Below are 19,450 nucleotides of genomic sequence, written 5' to 3'. Positions count from 1 at the left end.
AAGTCAAGAACAAGAGGAGGTTCAAAAGTTGAATCAGTGAACGTAGATTTCCCTCTGAGGAAGCATATGTATAAACCAGGACAGTGACTCCAAAACTACTAGACACATAGGAAATTTTACATCTCTGACTCTGCTTCCTTGCCTACAAAAGGAGAAAAATAATGCCTATTTAGCAGTGGCATCATTGGATGATGATAAGTTACTAATGAAATCAGAATTTATTGGTAATCATGTTTTCATTTTCATAATGTCTTAGTCATCAAAGTCAGGTAGATAACAAAGCATAGTGCTAATTGGTCCTGCATTTCCCTAACTTAAATTCTTTAGTGTAGGTAGCTGAATTTGACCTCAGGGAATATTCACATGTGCTTTAGCACTTAGAACATAGTTTTCATCTGGAAATAAATGGAATTAAGGTGGAGTATTTCCTTGGTCATCCCAACTTCTTCCTGATGTGAAGTAGTTGACTTTTCAAATCTTTCTTCAGATTCAGATCTTGACATCTTCAACTGCTTTTCATGTTTTGAATTTAGGATTTCAAAAGACCAGATGAGTTTGTCTTTAAATGAAGTCATATAGACATGGATATGACATAACAGTAGTTGCCAACTCACAAGTAAATAGGCATAAGTCCACACTGGAGGTACAGAAATCAGGCAACTACCTCGCATTCAAATCAAAACCAAGGTTCAAAGTTCCCAAATTTCCCAAGAAAGAAGGCCACAATCCAGGACATCTCTTTCAAGCTACCAGTTCCACAGGTGAGAACATAGACATATGTCTTCCAGATAGTTCAAAAGAAAAGATTCAGCCATTTCTAAACTAAAAGGAAAGTTCTAACAGCCACCAGAAAACAAAACTCAAACCAGATTATTTTAGTCAGCTTTTTTATTGATGTGACCAAAAAACCTGGCAAGAACAATTAAAGATGCAAAAGTTTATTTAGGAGCTCATGGTTTCAGGGATCTCAATCCATAAATGGCCAACTCCATTCCCTGGGGCCTGAGATGAGGCATAATATCATGGTGGAAGGGTACTTAACAAAAACAAAATATAAACCCCAAAGGCACATCCCAAGACACTCCATTAATCCCTTCCCCTTTCAGGGGATTAAAGCATAATAAGGTTAAATCTCTTATAACCAAATCATTTCATCTCTAAACTTTCCTACATTATCTCACACATGAGCTTTTGGGGAACACCTAATGTTGAAACCATAACACAGATTCATCAAGGAACAGAAAATGCGTCATCTTTTCAGAGGATTTTTATAGGTCCTCAATTTAGCCTAGTCCTTGGAAATTTCTCAAGTGTATAAGTGTTCAAATGAATGTCATATATTTTAAACTTTCTGGAGCCCATCCAAGCATTTCAAATACTAATCCTGGCAGAATTTCCCTTTAAGGATATCCTGCAGAGAATTGGTTACTTGTAATTTTAAGTACAAATTGACAAGGAGTGATTTTTCAGTCCAGTAGGAGTCAGCTTTGTGCATCTCATAAGGCCTGGAGGAAATACAGGAATCCTATTTTTTTTCCCACAAACTTAAAAGCAGCAGTTGGGAGGCATCCTCAGCGCTGGTGTTCTCTCTGATCCTTTTGGAGTTGATGTATGCATTTGAGGGGAAACGAAATCATCATGTATTCTCTTTTAATGCTCTTTTAAGTCACAGGAAGAAGCTACTTTAAGAAAAAGTGAGTTTTCAACCCCTATTTTCTTTGTGTTTGATTTACGTTGTGTTTTGACGTCTTGAATTTTTGTAAGGATGAGAGATTTTTAATAAACTTTCCATTGACTTCAGAGAAAAACTTTTCTTTATTGAGTAAGTACATACCTTATAGTTTCTTAACCATTTGAACTAACAGTTATTGAATTATGTATCTTGAGATGTCCAGACTTCTCATTTTGATGGTGTGAGTATGAGGCAGCAGAGGGGCAAATAACTCTGGAGGTGCCTCCTGAGTTTCTGTAATATCTTCATAAATGGGCATTGTGGTTAAAAAAAAATAAAAAAGGTGGAGGGGAGGAAATTCTGGGTTTTCTTGGGCTTAATTTATTTGAATGAATAACATTATCACTGAGGATATTTTATTACTGAATTTATATTTCTTGAGTACATTTTAAAGTCACAGATTTTAAGCAAAAGGAGTTAATGAGATTCTTGTTATTTTCAAGAAAAATCTGCCTACTTTCCAGAAACAGGCATATAACAATTCATGATCTTAGGTTTCCTAAAATTTAATTAAAATATTTGTGTCCCACTGATGCAGATATATAATGTACCCCATCAGTATAAAGGGCTTCTATTTGAAACTGAGGTAGCATTATTTAAGTAGAAAGCATGCATCCCATTTGTGCTTATGCTTTTCTCTCGCTATTTTAGGGATGCTTTCTTTGGTGTCTGTCATCCATTTGAAAACCAACTTCAGCTTCGCAGCTGTCAGTTTGGATTTCAGAACTGTGAAAACTAAAAGAAATCATTAATAAAATGTGTAATTCTTATACATAAAATGTAAAAAATCCTCACATCCTGTTAGCCATTGTTTCACATCTGCAATATTGTCATGTGTAAATTAGGTACTTTTAGGTACTTTTACTAGCAAAGTATATAGATAAAAATGTAACACAGATATTGCAAGCAAGCATCATAGAAGATATTTCTTAGCATATGTGTTATGATATATGCCTGAAGCCATGATCCAAAATTGCTTGAAGGGGAAGGAAAACTTTGATGCCTGTTTTCTGCATGTGTTCTGCATTATGCCAATTCTGGGGCTGTTCTACCTAAACAAGAGTAACAGATTTGTGTTTTTAATGTAACACCACCTCACTGACAAGCTTACCTCTTGTGTTTATTATACTTGCCAATAACATTTTGAGTGAAGCTGGATTAATTTGGGCTTCTTAGGCAAGCATAGAATTTTTTTTGAAAATAATTGTCTATATATAACCTTTTAGAGAAGCTTTAGGTTTTTTTGTTTGTTTTCAGTCTAGGAAATGTGATCCCTTTTGAAATGAAAACCAAATGCTAGGGCTCACAAGGGAAGTTCTGAATCAGATGTCAGTTAAATAAATTTGCATTTCCCTGTTCTTATAATTACTTTTCCTCCCTGGTTGTCATAATTTTTCTTGTTACCTTTGAGTACTCTATATGAGACTTTGAAGAGAAGGAGAAGGGAGGAAAGGGAAAGGACTTCTTCCCATCAAAACACCTCCAATCTTTTCCAAATGACTAGCTTGAGCATTTGCCTATCTACATCAGCCCAAATTGGTCTCATAGTTCCCCTTAAGAATCTGATAGGATCCATAGTGGGAAGGAGCATTAAGGGCAAGCCAGTAAAAAAAAAAAAAAAAAAGAAAGAAAAGAAAAAAAAATCAAGCATAGGTTTTGCCCTGAATGCTTTACAAAATGCCTGCATAATTTGTATGATTTCTTTCCATTGTCCCTTTGACTCTGGCTAAAAAGCTCTACTTGGGTGTCTCACAATATTCTCAATATTCATCAATCATTGTAATCTAAAGGTAAACTAATCATTTCCTTCTCTTCCTCTCTCTACTCCCCTCATTTGTACCCTTACATAATAAATGATGCATCATCCAACCAGTCACTTAAGCCAGAAATTGTGGATAAACTAACTTCTTCTCTCCTTAATTCATGTACCAAATATACATCTAACTTGTGCCATTGTGACCTCATAAATTCACCTACTTCCTTCCTTTGTCACTACCGCCACCTATTTCACCCAGCCATCTTCTTTCACTTGGTTAACAGAAGTCCTTTAACTGGTCTTCCTGCCTCTAGAATCACTCTCTTCCTCTGTACACTCTGTACTAAATTTATATAGTACCCAAATTCCTTCTCAGGGAACTCATTCTTACAGAAGCAATACAGTGGATTGTCCCGAATCCCATCAAAATTTAGAGTGCTCAGAACCACTTCCCAGTTTTTGTTAAAATGCAGATTCTGGTTTTGTCAATCTGGGTGTGTGTCAGAGCTCTTGAGTTCCTAACAGGAAAGATCCCAGGTGATGTTGAAACTATTACTTCATGGACAACATTGAGAAGCAAGGATCTAGGATATGCTATTTTGTGCCAGACTGGCTGAAGTTCAAATCACAGTTATGCCACCTATAACTTCAGAGAACTTAGAGAAGTCACTTAGTCTCTGTGTGTCTGGTTTTCTTTGTCTATAAAATGGAGATCATAATGGTGTACCTCTTCCTTAAGTTCAATGTAGCAATGAATATACTGATTTTAAAATTATTTATAATAATGCCTGGCACCAACTGCTAGTCACTATTATTACACATCAAGACTGAATAATTTAGCCTTTACATTTGTTTTTATCTTTCAGTACTTGGCTGATACTTGCATACACACACACACACACACACACACACACACACAACATTTCAGCCACACTGAATGATCTTCAGCAAATGAAGAACAGGGCAAATGCTTCTTTTCTGTCAGGCCTCCCTGGGTATTTTTCTGCAAATCACTCTGCATACAACCTAACTCAACTATTTTCACCTTTTCGGCTCTCATCTTAGGTGCTGAAGTCCCTTGTAATACTGAACAACCACCTCCCATCGAGTTATATATTTGGCTCTACTCTCATAAGACCAATGTGCCCCTATTGGACACATTGTAATCTAATTCCTTTGTGTATCTGATAAGAGCATGAGACTGTGACAATTACCACTCAATTTCCACCATCCTACGTACCCCTTTGCAAGTCATGGATGATCAATAAACAATGAATGCAATTTAAACACACATTTTCAAAGACCTATAAAATGAAAAAATAGAGACAAGAATAAAAATCTTTAAGATCTGGGTCTTTTATTTTTTTTTTTTTTAAGGAAATAAGGTTTAGAATAGGTCGACTTTCTTTCCAAATGCTGCCTCTGTGTTAGTCTGTGACTCTATAGGAAAAAAAATAGATACATAACACTATATTTATAATATACATTCAAGTTGGATATATTATTTACTTTATATTAGGGTAACAGTGTATACACACACACACACACACACACCCATACATATAAATGAGATATCATCATTTATTCAGCTATTATTAAAGGATACTGAAAGAGACTGAAAACAATATGCATGGCACCAAAATGACTTTTCTCTGAGAATAATTTGGGTTTCTTGTTTAATCAGGGTAATTAGTTTGTGTGAAAATTTAGATATATGGTGATGAGAAGGTGAATTCAAACCTAGAAGAATTTTTAGTTCACATAAGATGCAGGGGCATGTCAACAACAAGTCCTAAATTCATTAAAGGAACAGGCCTGGCTCATAATGTGAGAGCAGCAGTATGGCTTCTAGAAGAGTCAAGGTTTTGAAATCTAGTCTGTTCTGAGTTCTCGGTACACTTGGGCAAGTTACTCCTTTCCAGACCTTTAAGATTAAATAAAACATCAGGTAGCACTTTATATTAGGGTAACAAAAAACTGTTTAATTTTCCTTCTTCTCAAATTCTTCTGTTATAATTTTGTCTCTACTAGAATACCTAACTTAATATTTAACAAAGATTTGAGGTTTTATTTATTTATTTATTGGTTATTAATTTTGCCAGAACAGAACTCAGCAAATCCTTAGTTATATTTTTCACTGTTATTTTGAAATTTCTCCCCTCACATTATTTAAGAATATACTTTTTAATATTATTTCTAATTTCATTGCAATTACAACACTAAAGAAGTGGAATGGAGAAATGGGCTTCTGGGGTTCTTGTTTTCCAGTTTGATTTTTGTTTCCTTACTAATCTCTTAAAATTCTTCATAAAATAATTTAAGTAACATGACAGTCACATGACTCCTAATACTTTTTAAAGTACTAATAGTCATACTAGCCAAGATATCAAACTATTCACCATGTTTTACACAGCCAAAAAATAACACATATTTTTTTTCATTTCTATATTAATTCACTTATTCACCAATTAGATCAAATTAATATAGATCTAAAGAAAAATCAGTTAAGGTGTTCAAGTTTCTCATATCATGAAACTACATTGTGCTAATTATCATCTAAGAGGCTCCTATGGACAGGAGTTGCCCATTACAAATTTTAACTAAATGTGTCTCAGTATAAAATAAGAATCTCTCAAATTTTGTCTAAGTATTTTTCTTCACATAAAGATCAACACTTCTTCAGCAGATTTATGGGTATAATTTGCATTTGGAAAAATGAAATCATCTTACACCAAACTGTTGTGGTGTCTAAATTAATATTTCATTTTTAAAAATAATTCCTTGTCTTATAATACATTAAGCCTAATTATCTCTTCCCCTTGAACATTTTTATAATTATACAATCTCTGAAGACTCTAACCTTTGACCAATAGTTTTTGAATTGAACAATTGTACTCAATTGTACTTTAATTTTGTTTGATATCTTCATTATTGTCAAAGTGATATATTAGAATGTATCATTTAGAAAGAATTGAAAATTAAAACTCAAAAAAACTCAATAACCTCAATCAAGAGGCTTAACATTTGAGCATATTTTCTTCTAAACCTGTTTTTTACTTTAAAAAAATATGTAATTGAGATCACACTGATTATTCTATTTCATACTTTTTTTAAGTTAAAGCAATATTTTAAGTATTTCACCATTCCATTAAATACTATTCCAAACTCCATTGTTAATGACTTCTAGTATTTTAAATGTCATTTAGTAAATTCTAATTAAAGTTTACTTCAGCAAACACCATCAAAATATAATTAAAAGCACAATATATATTTTTAAACTAACTATAGATTACAGGTCAGCAAATATTTTCAGTAAAGACACATATTAAACATTTTAGGCTTCAGAACTATGCATGTCTACTGCTATAGCTGCTAAGTAGTCAAAGACTATCTCTGATGAATGAGTGTGGCTGTAGAACTCTAATAGAGTTCCAATAGAACTCTATTTATGGACATCAAAATTTGAAATTTATGTAATTGCCTGTGTTAAAAAATATATTATTCATTTGATATTACTTTCTATTGTTTAAAAATGTAAAAGCTATATTTATGGCTACATTTGGCCCTACATTTGGCTACAGTGACCTCACCTCTCTCCTAGAGCCTGGTTTCAAGAACCCTACCTTTCAATATGCATATTCATGTGTTTTTGAAAATAGGTAAGTAGTTCTCAACAGATGCTTAAAAAATATTAAATATAAGTTATTAAGATACTCTGATGTAGAAAAGACACAGAAAAGCACTTTATAAACCATAAATCCCTATTAAAACGAATATTAGTACTTTAGTTTTGTTTGTTTTTTTAGAGAGAGAGAGAATTTTTAAATTTATTTTATTTATTTTTCAGTTTTCGGCAGACACAACATCTTTAATTTATTTTTATGTGGTTCTGAGGATTGAACCCAGCTCCCCGCGCTTGCCAGGCAAGCACGTTACTGCTTGAGCCACATCCCCAGCCCCAAGTACTCTAGTTTTTTGTTGTTTGGTTGGTTGTTTTGGGGTACCAGGGATTGAACTCAGGGGCACTCAACCACTGAGCCACATCCCCAGCCCAATTTTGTATTTTATTTAGAGATAGGGTCTCACTTAATTGCTTAGCACCTCGCTTTTTTGCTGAGGCTGGCTTTTGAATTTGAGATCCTTCTGCCTCAGCCTCCTGAACCACTGGATTACAGGCAAGCACCACTGCACCTGACTCATATCAGTACTTTAATTATGATAATATTTACTTAGACACAGAAGGATCTGAGAAAAATTAATGGAAATAAATGTCTTCCATTAACAGAATTCTACCTGGGAAACTGATACTTGAAATCTAAAAATGTGATAAACTGTAATCTAAAAAAAAAAAAAAAAAGTCGGTAACCAGTTAAATTTACAGAAAAAAATATGAATTAATAGTTATTCCAGTTGAGATAATTGGAATGTTCACTGCTTTGTTTGGGATTTTTCTGTTTTGTTTTTTTAAAAATTCAAGAATTTACAAATAATGCTATTCAATCATTCAGCTTGTTTTTGTTAATTACTTCTTAAACTATAATTACTAGCATAATCAGAAAAAGGTAATGCTTCTTAATTTAATATTTTATATTCTGGTTAATAAAAGTTTATATATCCATTTTTATATATTTGTGTATATATATATATCCATTATTGTTATGTATGAGTACATTTTTAAATTCCACTTAATCATGTACATCTCCTTTCAGAATTCTCAATTGAGAAATACACACAGGATACTATATATGGATCATTTTATTATCAGTTTTATTATTGTTAAAACTGAACAGGGAAACAAAAATTGCATAGTTGAACCTCTTCCTAGTGGGAGTGAGGAAGTGGGCACCTCAGTCTCTTCTCCAGGTGGGACAGTTACAGGGGACTCTCTCCAGGGAAGCAAAATGTGAGGTATGTGCATTGACATTTCCAACAGAATGAGGGAAAGAACATGGGCTCCACTTGAGAGTGCCCCTTTGCTCAGTTATCAGTAAAAGTGACTATTCTGGTGGAGAAGAATGAGTGAGCCTAGGGAAAGGGAGGTATTTTACCTTGAATACTTTCAAAGAGAGAAATTTCTAAAAAGGGCAAGCATGGAAACCGAAGGAGTGAGAGTTTCTCTCATATGATTTTTAATTCAAGAAAACATTCTTGGCCTATTTTAAATGTAAGTCATCCATGAAAATTGTTGAAATACCAGGTCAGAGAAATGTTTAGTTCATAGAATATATCCGAGCTTTGTCTTTGCAGTGTTATCTTCAATTGGTTAAGAAGAAAAAAATAATAAGCTAAATGTATTTGCAACTTTTAAAGTTCTTACATGTAAAAATAGCTTAAATGTGACCCTTCTGTTTTCCAAGCATGGACTGATGCTGCCTTCCAGGTGTGATCCCTGTAGTAATTCTAGTGACAGTCATTTGCCGGTGTCCATGCCCCTTATCACTAATCCACTGCCTCCCACAACCAGGAAATGCTCTCTGTTTAGGAATCCTCCCAGCACACACTTTTTCTTAGATACTATTCTTTGTTGGTGGTGGGGAGTGCTGGGGATTGAACTCAGGGGCGCTCAACCACTGAACCACATCCCCAACCCTATTTTGTATTTTATTTAGAAACAGGGTCTCACTGAGTTGCTTAGCACCTAAGTTGCTGGCTTTGAAGTCGCCATCCTCTTGCCTCAGCCTGCCCAGCCACTGGGATTATAGCAAACGCCACCATGCCCAGCTGAGAGTCTATTCTTTATTGAACCTTCAAGGCAGAAGTTTTGCCTAGAGTTTGAAAAGAGGTAAATGGCTTCTTCTCAAAACTAGAAGCTGCTTTACCTAGAGTTTTCTATAAGTTTCCTAAAAATATCAGAGCACCCTGTGCATCCCTCCAACATTTCCACAAGACCTCTTTCCTTTCTTCTCTCACTCCCTTTCATTCACAGATATTTACTGAGGGCTCATCATATGCTGGCAATATAACAGACAGCACGAGTCTAATGTGAACATAGTATTTCCCCTGCATTTTTTATTGAACAGGAAAGAGGTGAGAATGTAGAGCCCAAGGCCTGTTCTAAAGGAAGAATGATGGAGTAAAGAAATGGTGTGTGTGTGTGTGTGTGTGTGTGTGTGTGTGTGTGTGTTAGAGAGAGAAAGAGAGAGAGAGAGAGAGAGAGAGAGAGATCAGCATGTGAGGTTTTGACCCAGTCTTACTTCATTGCCAAACACTATTGGGAGCCAAAGTTAACACTTAGAGAGATTTAACAGAATCTACACAATGAAAGTACATGTGCTTAGAGGGCTGCTTGTTACTGTTGTTTTAAAATATGAGATAGACAGATTGCATACAATGCCCAAGTGCAAAAGGTCTTCAATGCTATGCTAAAGAGATTGAATTAATGAAGGTCACCAAAAGCAGAATGATTCAAAATCAAATAATTTAAAGTCTCCAGATTGGCTTCTTTTGTAATAAAACAGGAGTGGAGTGGCTATTTAGTTGTAAAGCTGTTCTATAGCTGAAACTCTTGACTTCTTTATTCTACATTCATTCAACACATGTTTGCGCTAGGCTTTGTTTCAGGCACCAGGGACACAACCCTGAACAAAACAGAAAGGTCCCTGCTATGTTTGTGTGACCCTTGGGAATGGCCTTAAGAATTCACATGTTAAGGAATGTTTAGAATGGAATCTAAAATTATACTAAACCGTAACTAAAATTTATCAACTAATACTCTGAACATTTGGCTTCCATGGGAATGGTAACCCATCATCCCCTTTTTTATATACAGAATTATCAAAAAAAAAAAAAATCATCATCAACATGTTCCGTTTCCAAAGCACTAAACATACAATTGCTGAATGAGGGCTGCAAGTACTTTCACTACAATCATTTTTGACACATACTAAGAAGCAACTTTGCCTAAATCTTTGAGAACAGATAAAACTTAAAGCTCGTATTAAATATTGAATAATCCTCCCCACCATCACTATGACCAACAAATTTTAAACTATTCAAAGAATAGGTTGTAATTATTGGTTCATATTAATCCCAAGGTACAGGACACAGCTCTGTCTTGGTAGGAGGTAGATTATTTTGTTTCAGGTATAAATATTGAAAAAATTAGATATCAGTCTTCACCTTCCAGCTCCAATCCAACATCCCTCCATACACACCACACATACATCTCATATGCACACATCACTACCTCACTTTCTTAAGTGAGGATCCAACTTTTGTTTTAGATTTTTCATTCCAACCTCCATAGTAATTTAATAATAGCTATAATAAACAAAAACAAGTAAAAATTGAGCTTTCTTCAACGCTGGAGGGAATTTGTACTTCCTTTGAAGATAATTGTTTCATTTCATTCAGCCACAGGCAGCTTGGCTTCGGGCAAGAATGAACCTCTCTGATTATGCATATGAAGCTGTTACCTGCACAGTAATTAAAACCTGGAGTGACAGACACAAATAAGAGGGCTTTCATCTCTCTTCTTGTTTATTTAAAAAAAAAAAAAAAAAAACATGGCAATAAGCAAAGCTGTCTTTTCAAACAAGCTTTTTGCCCATTTCCATATGGAAAAACCAAACAAACAAACAAACAAACAAAAAGGCTTCTAATAGATGCCGAGAAATCTGAATTCTTGCTGGAGCATACTTACTAGTTGGCCAGCTTAAAAAACAAAAAAATCAATACGCCCCTCCAAACTCAGTTTTTCTTGTTTGTTTGATGGAAAGAACAAGCTAAAGAGCAAACGAGGGACTTCAAAAACCCCTCCCAGCTCCTAGATTTAGTGGTTCTGTGAAGATGAGTTTGGATCAGAGGTGTGTTTTTTAAAGAAAAGAAAAAATAACAACATGACTGAGCACTAAGAGGCTTTATTGCTAAATACCTTTATCTGCACAGGGAATTCCTTTTCCTTGCGTTTCCCTGCAATTCTCCCCCAACTCTTCCTTTTCCTCCCCTCCTCCCTCTTCCTTGTACTTCTCCTTCTCTTTCTCTTTCTCCAATATTTGGAATTTAATTTTTAGTAAACTATAATGGAAAATGCTAGTTAGTTGTACAACTATTCATTGCAGAGCAGAATTCCTTTCTTTTTATTTGAAAAAAATAAGTTCATAAAGAGCAAAGCTTAGAAAAAAGTTGAGCACAATGACCAAAATAATGACAAATTTAAGATTGCCTTTAAGTGGGTCACTAAACTGGCATCTAATTTTGGCTGATGTTAAAAGAAAATCTGTTATTTTTATTTAACAACCTGATCCTAAATAGATGACTCATTGCAAACATAATAAAAATAGAAGCTTGTTATATATAATTCATTTGGATTATAATGTGGGGGTTTTTAAATTAAATATTTAGAAAACTTTATTTGGATGATGAGCTCCTAACAGGAGAGAAAGACTAGTTGTACAAATACCTTCTTGGAACTTAGTTTCTATCCCTGTAAAATGAGGACTTGAAACTGATTTCTCTCTGGTTCTTACATTCTATGATCCAGAACAGGAGATTCTCTGTATACAGATGTTTATTAAGATTTGATTTATTTTTTTAAAATAGTGATTTCCTACATTTGCTACATTTCAAAGGTACAAAGTGTGCTACACAGTAAAAAATAAATCCTGCTGCCTTCCCTGTCTCTTCATCACTATTTTTTTGTGTCCTCAATCATAACTCTAGGTATTTTTAAATAAAGTTGATGGGGAAGTCAACTTGGGTTTTGATCAATTCTAAACATTACATAACTATTAGAATAACAAATTAAATATACTTAATTTTTTGTCATTTTCCATCTACCATTATTTTCTACACACTTTCTTCCTCAGTTATATTCATATTTTTATAATTCCTAGTAATTTTAAGATAGTTTGATATGTATTATCTCATTTGCTCTAAAGCATTATCTACAAATAATTTACAATATTTACAAAAGTTTACCTTGTGAGGCTGATTATGTCATGTTTTTGCCATATGTGTATTTATTTTTTATTCAAAAGATGCCTAGTTATAATTTTATAAGGGCTGGGGTTGTGTCTCAGTGGTAGAGCTCTAGCCTAGCACTAGTGAGGTCCTGGGCTCTATCCTCAGCACCACATAAAAATAAATAAAATAAAATTATAGAGTCCAACTACAACTACAAAATAAGTATTAAAAAATAAATAAATTGATAAATAATAATACAAAGTGATGGCATAATTTATGAATGTAATGTGGAATCATTAAATCAAGCTAATTAAAAATCATACATATATTTGGATTTTGCCAAGATATGTATTGTCAAAATGCCTAGTGTGGTCTCATAATGGAGTGGTTTTATAAAGCATTACTATGATCCAGTCCCCCTAAATCATGAGAATTATTCACTGAGAGTTAAGAATTTGAAGGAAGATTTGAAACTTCAACAATGTAAGAAGTGGTGTCTTATGACAGCTCTTTGGAGATAGGCTGCTGGATCTCAGAGAAGTGCCAAGGTTGGGGCCTCCTCAGGTCTGCAAAAGGTCAAAGAGAGCACTCCAGTTATCAAAATGAGCACTCCAGTTATCAAAATGAGCACTCCAGTTATCAAAAGAGTCTAAAGGCTACAATGACAACTGTTTTTATTTTTTTATTTCTTTTTAGATATGCATGACAATAGAATATATTTTGACATACATACATGAAATATAACTTTCCATATTACCACTGTTTTTGGAAACAGATTTTTTAAAGATGTAAAGAGATGGTGAAACTATACTCCATACCTAGACCTATCAGAAAAAACTGTTGGTAGACTTGCAAAGATATAAGATACTGGTATTCCTTGATGAGACCAACCAAATCTGGAGGAAAAGAAACAATGTATCCCAGAGACTTGTTGGAAGAAAAGAAACAATGTATCTGGAGACTTAGAAATCAAGGGAAGGCTACTCACTATGCTCTTATGTGGAGCACCTTTCAGACAAAAGATACCAGGACATTGCCCCCAATGGAACATTCCAAGACAGGAGATGTTTTTTGAACTTGAGCCATAGTCGCTTTCAATAAAGTAGGGATCCTTTACAAGTTACTATCAGTTTTACGTGAGACATTTTCAGAGATTATTCAATAAGAGTTGGGTACTGGTGGCTCCAATTGGAGTACAGAAAAGAGGAAGACATAATTGTTGACCTGAGTGAGCACGTATTTTGGTGGTAAGGGATACACCAAGCTCCAAAAGATTTATAATATGAGGTAAAATTCAAAACATATTTAAGAGAGACATGAAAGGTTTTCATTAAACATAATAATACAGTGTCTGAATATGCCCTCATACATCTTAGAATTAAAAGGCTAGCATCTTAATAGGCTGTTCTTACTTCAGAAGGCCCAGAAATGAACTCTTCTCTCATCCTTAAGTTTTATGAATTTTAAGAAGATCATAAACTAACAGAATCTAATGCACACTAGTGCCAGGATACATGAAAGCCAATATATTATATAGTTAGTCTTGTATAAGCTCAGGAAAGAATTATGTGATCATGAAATCTTATTTATTGCTTTTAGTTGAATGGCTGAAAGTTCTTCCTAATTTTTTTAACTAAAGTTGTCATTTAGGTAAATCATGGATTTATAAACCTGTTTTATAGCTCTATTAGATAAAGAATATTTAATCTGATCTATCATTATAAATTGGTATAAATTAAGTACTACTCTTCATTTTATTGGGCAGTTTCCAATGATGTCCTTACATTAGCAGAGTAGACACATTTTCAAATACATTTGAAAATATATTTGTTTAAAGAAAACCATAGAAAATATTTTTGTTAATTCTCCTACATTATGAGTAGCATATGCTTTTATTTTTTGAAGATTATACAGTGTAAAGATGAATCAAATAGATTGTGGTGATTAGATAGCTCTGCAAAGTTCCTCTAAATTCCTGGAAGAAGGGTTATTAACCAAAACTGCTCTTAAGCAACTGTTTAAAATGAATATGAATATATCTATTATCCATTGAAGGTGATTTAATTCCATAAGGACTGATTTTTTCCCCATCACTGGCTATTAAAGGAAATTTGTTTATTTGAAAGCATTCAGGAAAATAATAGCCATCTTGGTCTTATACTGATAAATTCATAATCTCTCTACAGTTCAGGAGATTAAATTCAAGAGTGGAAAAAAAATATACAAAGACATTATCTTTCTTTCTGGTAATGAGCATTTCACCAGACCATGGCAAATCTTTTATGTGATGTTAACCACCAAATAGTAAGCTCTGAGATTTTTTCAGCTAATTAGTGTGTGTTACAGATGTGGCCTGGGTTACAGATTTGAATCTTGCTCAGTAATCTTAGTTTCCACAATGGACATATCACACTCTGCTAGATCCCTTGCATGTGTCAATATATGCATTAGGAAGGAGGTAAAATCAACACTAAGTAGCCAGATGAATGAAGCCCCCTCTACACTGCTGAGAACAAACAGCTCCTAGTGTCCAGGCTCTGGCAGTAGTTGATGAATATGATGAAGAAATCTCTAAACAGAAAGGAAAACCCAAAACAAGACTCCTGTCATGATTAATAACTTCAAGTACTTATTTAGTGTACTTGTTGAATATTCCAAGGGACATAGAGAGGAGAATACTTGCTGATTTGTATTAGATCTGTAGTGTCCTCAAGGTCCATCTCTAGGAAACAGAGCTGATTTGGAGATTCATATGCTATCTCTACCAGGTACTGAGCCTGTGTGAAATACTATTAGGTAAATTATCTCTTTGAGTTTAATTCTTATCTATACCAAACCCATGCACCAAATCAAATCCTCAAACAAGTCTTGTGAAAACCCTGAGAAAACATAAGGACTGATTTTGCCCTTCCAAAACACCTTTCACAGGAATGACAGAACAAGACTTCAGGGAGTGGAAGGGCAGACTCAATATCTTTGAAGTGACTTAATTTCTTTGGGATCAAAATAGAGGCAAGCATAATGATAGGTTTAACAGCAGGAAGTTAGATCTGGATAGGCAGAGATCTAGATAAGCCAGTTCATCCTTAAAGAATCATACTGTTGGTTTTTTTTTTTTTAAAGAACAAAGTTTTGATAAAATATTTCTACATTTAGGCCTTATTAGGAATTATGTTTACCTCTATTTTCAGTAATAGCTACCATAATTGCATGATTCTGAAAGTATTATCTCAAAAAAAATCATGTGAAGTGCTGTTTTTTTTTTCTTTGTTGGTATCCACAAAACAAATTAACCAGATGGAAAGCTCTAGTCAGCTGTTTTATTTCATGGGAGAGTAGTTCATCAGCTCTCAGGAGAATTTGTGTTCGACCTCTCCACACAAGACATTGAGCTTCCAACAAACTGGGCTTGCAAGTATATCCCTAGAGACTAATATCAAACATTCCACCACAATTCTATGATGCTTGTTTTAGGTTATTTTTGATTGATGGCCTGAAGTTATGGCTTTAGTTATTTTTAAGATTGTTTGTTGAGTTTTTAAAAAGTAGCATTTGAAGTGGGAAGAAAATGGCCTCGTTCTTCAAAATGTGAACAACAGTTACAATTGCTCCTTTTGCATTAAGTCGAGTGTTCCTATAGCCAATTCACTATGGCTTTTCCATTCTTACATCCCACTTGATCCTGGAGTAGGCCCACAAGGCAGCTAATATTGTTCTCATTTTATACTTAAAAAAAAATAAGGGCCAGAAAAGTTAATTGGCTTCTAAAACAGAGCAAATTATATGCAAGTGCTGAAGCATCCGGGGCAAGAATCTGCAGCTTCTGGTTTCTAGCTCCGTACTTTTCTCAGGCTCTCATTATGAGCAAAAAAATAAATAAGAGGGTACACACAGCTCCACTCCACCTCACCCTCAGAAACAGAATAAAAGAAGAAAGGGAAACCTAAAAGTAGATCCTATTTACTAGTTATTATAACACCTCCATAGATTTGAAGTATGTGAAATTTTTTTTTCTTCCTCAAAACCTACTTATTCCCTCTGGCTTGTCATATTCAGACTAGTAATAAATGTGGAGGATTTATTTTCCTCATGTATTTCATTTATCTTCCCAAAACATTACCAAATTTGGCCACTCGTTACATCAAAAACTCTGGAGCTACCACCATGAACCGCAGAGGACACTGTCCTTGTCATCCAGTAAAGACACAGTAGTTCCAAAGCTGTGTGCACAGACCTAGGAAGGCCAATACCACTTTCAACAGAGAATTGAAGTGTCTCATCAAGCACTTCAAAAACTGTTTAATCAAAGCTCTTTAGTGCCCCATGTTGAGAGAAAACCCTATTAATAGTACTAAACAATCAGCAGCCTACATCTGTAGGCTTTCTAAGTTATCTTCTTCAGTTGGTGTTCAAAGGGCACTTGAGCTGTCTTCTTCAGCCGCTCTCTAGGAATGGTAAAGAAACTCTTTGCACCTTGGCAGACACTGAGGCTCTACCTGCTGTCCTCTGTTTATTCTCAGCCCTTTGACATATCTGCCACATGTATAGTATGTGTGAATTAATTCAATATTCCAGAGAACACACTGCATGCAAATTCTTAATTCTTTTCTATTCAAGCCTTTATCTTTTACTCTATCGATAAAATCCCCTTTTTATATATGCTTTCATTAGTACTGGTCTTAGACTTCAAGTTTTCCATGCATTCATTTATTCAGTTGCAAAACTTATACTGAGATTCTGCTATAACTCCTGGGATACACAGACAAAGTAGGTGATTAGGTGATGTCTCCACCCTTGAGAGCTAACAATCCAGTGAAAGAGACACACATAGAACTAAACAACTGTAACAAAACACAGAGAAAAAAAAAAAGATCAACTTAACCCTGAGCAGTTACTGTGTCCTGGGAAATATGAAAATGCTACAAAGAAAAGGATTTGTAACTGGACCTTGATTGATAAAAAGAAACATCGGTCAAAGTAGATGGCCAACAAGGAGAAACCCATTACAGACTGAAGGAAAGTCATGGGTGATGGTGGAAAGGCATAAAGGGACATAGAGTGTTTGAAGAAGAGGAAGTCACTGAAAGTTGCTAAAGCACAGGTATTGAACAGTGCAGGGCTAGAAAGGTAGAACATAGGAAAAGAGAGCAGAGAATATAGTAAAGGTACTCTGTGCTACATAATTGGGTTTAGATTTTGTTTTAAAGTCAAAGAAAAGCTGTTAAATTTTTTTTTTCACAAGGGAAAGAAGATGATGAGTCTGGGAAAGATTTGGGGGGGGTGGGATACTTGGGAATTAAACACAGGGCTTCATACTTGATAGGCAAGTGCACAGACACTAAGCTACATACTAGTCCTTTTTTAATTTTTATTTTGGAACAGGGTCTCACTAAATTGCCTAGGCTAGGCCTGAAACTTTCAGTCCTCTGCCTTGGCCTTTCTGATAGCCCAGACTATAGATGTGCATCACCAGCTCATCTGAGATTTTTCTTCAGCATTGAACAAGATGTTCTAGGACTCCTAGGGGAAATTGACTTTATCAACAGAAAATAAAGACATGTAATAGACATTTGCTTATTTCTCCTCAATACAGTAAGATGTTTAATAAAATCTTTAGTTCAGTGTAAGTCTTTAGGTCCATCAGAGACATGAAGAGGGACTAAACTAAGATTTACGAGATGCTTATGAGGTGAATGGAATGGAGTACCCAAAGAACATGTGCAGGGGTGCAAGTAGAGAGGAGAAGGAACAGTTGCCACCTTATAGAGCAACCTCGGTCAATGAGACTTCAATAATGCCTTTGACATCAGCCACCACCCTGCTCTTATAGCAACAATATTCACTAAAATCCTAAATGAGAAAACAACCCAGGTAAATCCAGTTAAGTATGTTCAAACTAAGATTCTTTCTTTAGTTAATTTTTTATTTATATATGACAGTAGAAAGCATTACAATTCTTATTACACATTAGAGCAAAATTTTTAATATTTCTTGTTGTATACAAAGTATATTTTCACCAATTTGTGTCTTTATACTTGTACCATCATTTCTAACCTCCTCCCTTCCCCTCCCAACCCTCTATGAATCAGCCTCCTTATATCAGAGAAAACATTAGAAAAAAAGCATTTGACAAAATACAGCACCCCTTCATGTTCAAAACACTAGAAAAATTAGGGGTAACAGGAACATATCTCAATATCATAAAGGCTATCTATGCTAAGCTCCAGTCCAACATCATTCAAAATGGAGAAAAATTGAAGGCATTTCCTCTAAAAACTTCTTTCACCACTTCTATTTAACATAGTTCTTGAAACACTGGTGAGAGCAATTAGACAAAATAAATTAAAGGGATACACACAGGAAAAGAAGAACTCAAATTAGCACTATTTGCTGATGATATGATTTTGTACTAAGAAGATACAAAAAGTTCCACCAGAAAACTTCTAGAATTAGTAAATGAATTCAGCAATGTAGCAGGATATAAAATCAACACCCATAAATCAAATGCATTTCTGTATACCAGTGACAAATCCTCAAAAGGGAAACAAGGAAAACTACCTCATTTACAATAGCCTAAAAAAAAAAAAAAAAAAAAAAAAAAACTTGAAAATAAACTTAATGAAAGAGGTGAAAGACCTCTACAACAAAAACTAGAAAACACTAAATTAAAGAAATTAAAGAAGACCTTAGAAGATGGAAAGATCTCCCTTGTTCTTGGATAGGCAGAATTAATATTGTCAAAATGATCATACTACAAAAAGCAGTATGCAGATTTAATGCAATTCCAATTAAAATATCAAAATTGCAATGACATTCCTCATAGTAATAGAAAAATGAAATTCATCTGGAAAAATAAAAAACCCAGAATAGCTAAAGATTTTTCATCTAGTCTCCATCTCCAAAGTTTTGTAAATCAGACAAATTTTAGATTTCAAAATATTGCACTAACATTTTCCAGCAGCATTTTTAATATTCCTTACAACATTTATATTTAAATCCTTTCAAGCTCATCCCTAAAGGAGAGCAGAAATAAATCAGCAGAATCAATGAAAGACCAG

General features: G+C 34.4%; 1 protein-coding gene across 2 annotated transcripts in view; it reads left to right on the top strand.

Annotated features, from left to right (window-relative positions):
• The first annotated feature begins 1,558 nt into the window (after positions 1–1,558).
• Fhl5 (four and a half LIM domains 5) overlaps positions 1,559–19,450 on the top strand; it is a 42,577-nt gene continuing 24,685 nt past the window's right edge. Inside the window, exon 1 of one of the 2 annotated variants that reach the window (XM_076859910.2) lies at positions 1,559–1,694. The gene's annotated coding sequence lies outside the window, so the exon portion shown is untranslated. Of the gene's footprint in view, positions 1,695–7,089; positions 7,148–19,450 lie in introns of those variants that run through there. The other variant, XM_076859911.2, reaches the window with a different exon arrangement.

This window comes from Callospermophilus lateralis, chromosome 6 (genome assembly GCF_048772815.1).
Source record: "Callospermophilus lateralis isolate mCalLat2 chromosome 6, mCalLat2.hap1, whole genome shotgun sequence".
Lineage (NCBI taxonomy): Eukaryota > Metazoa > Chordata > Mammalia > Rodentia > Sciuridae > Callospermophilus > Callospermophilus lateralis.
The sequence above is the reverse complement of the archived record's forward strand: the minus strand, read 5'-3'. Positions and strand labels throughout refer to the sequence as shown.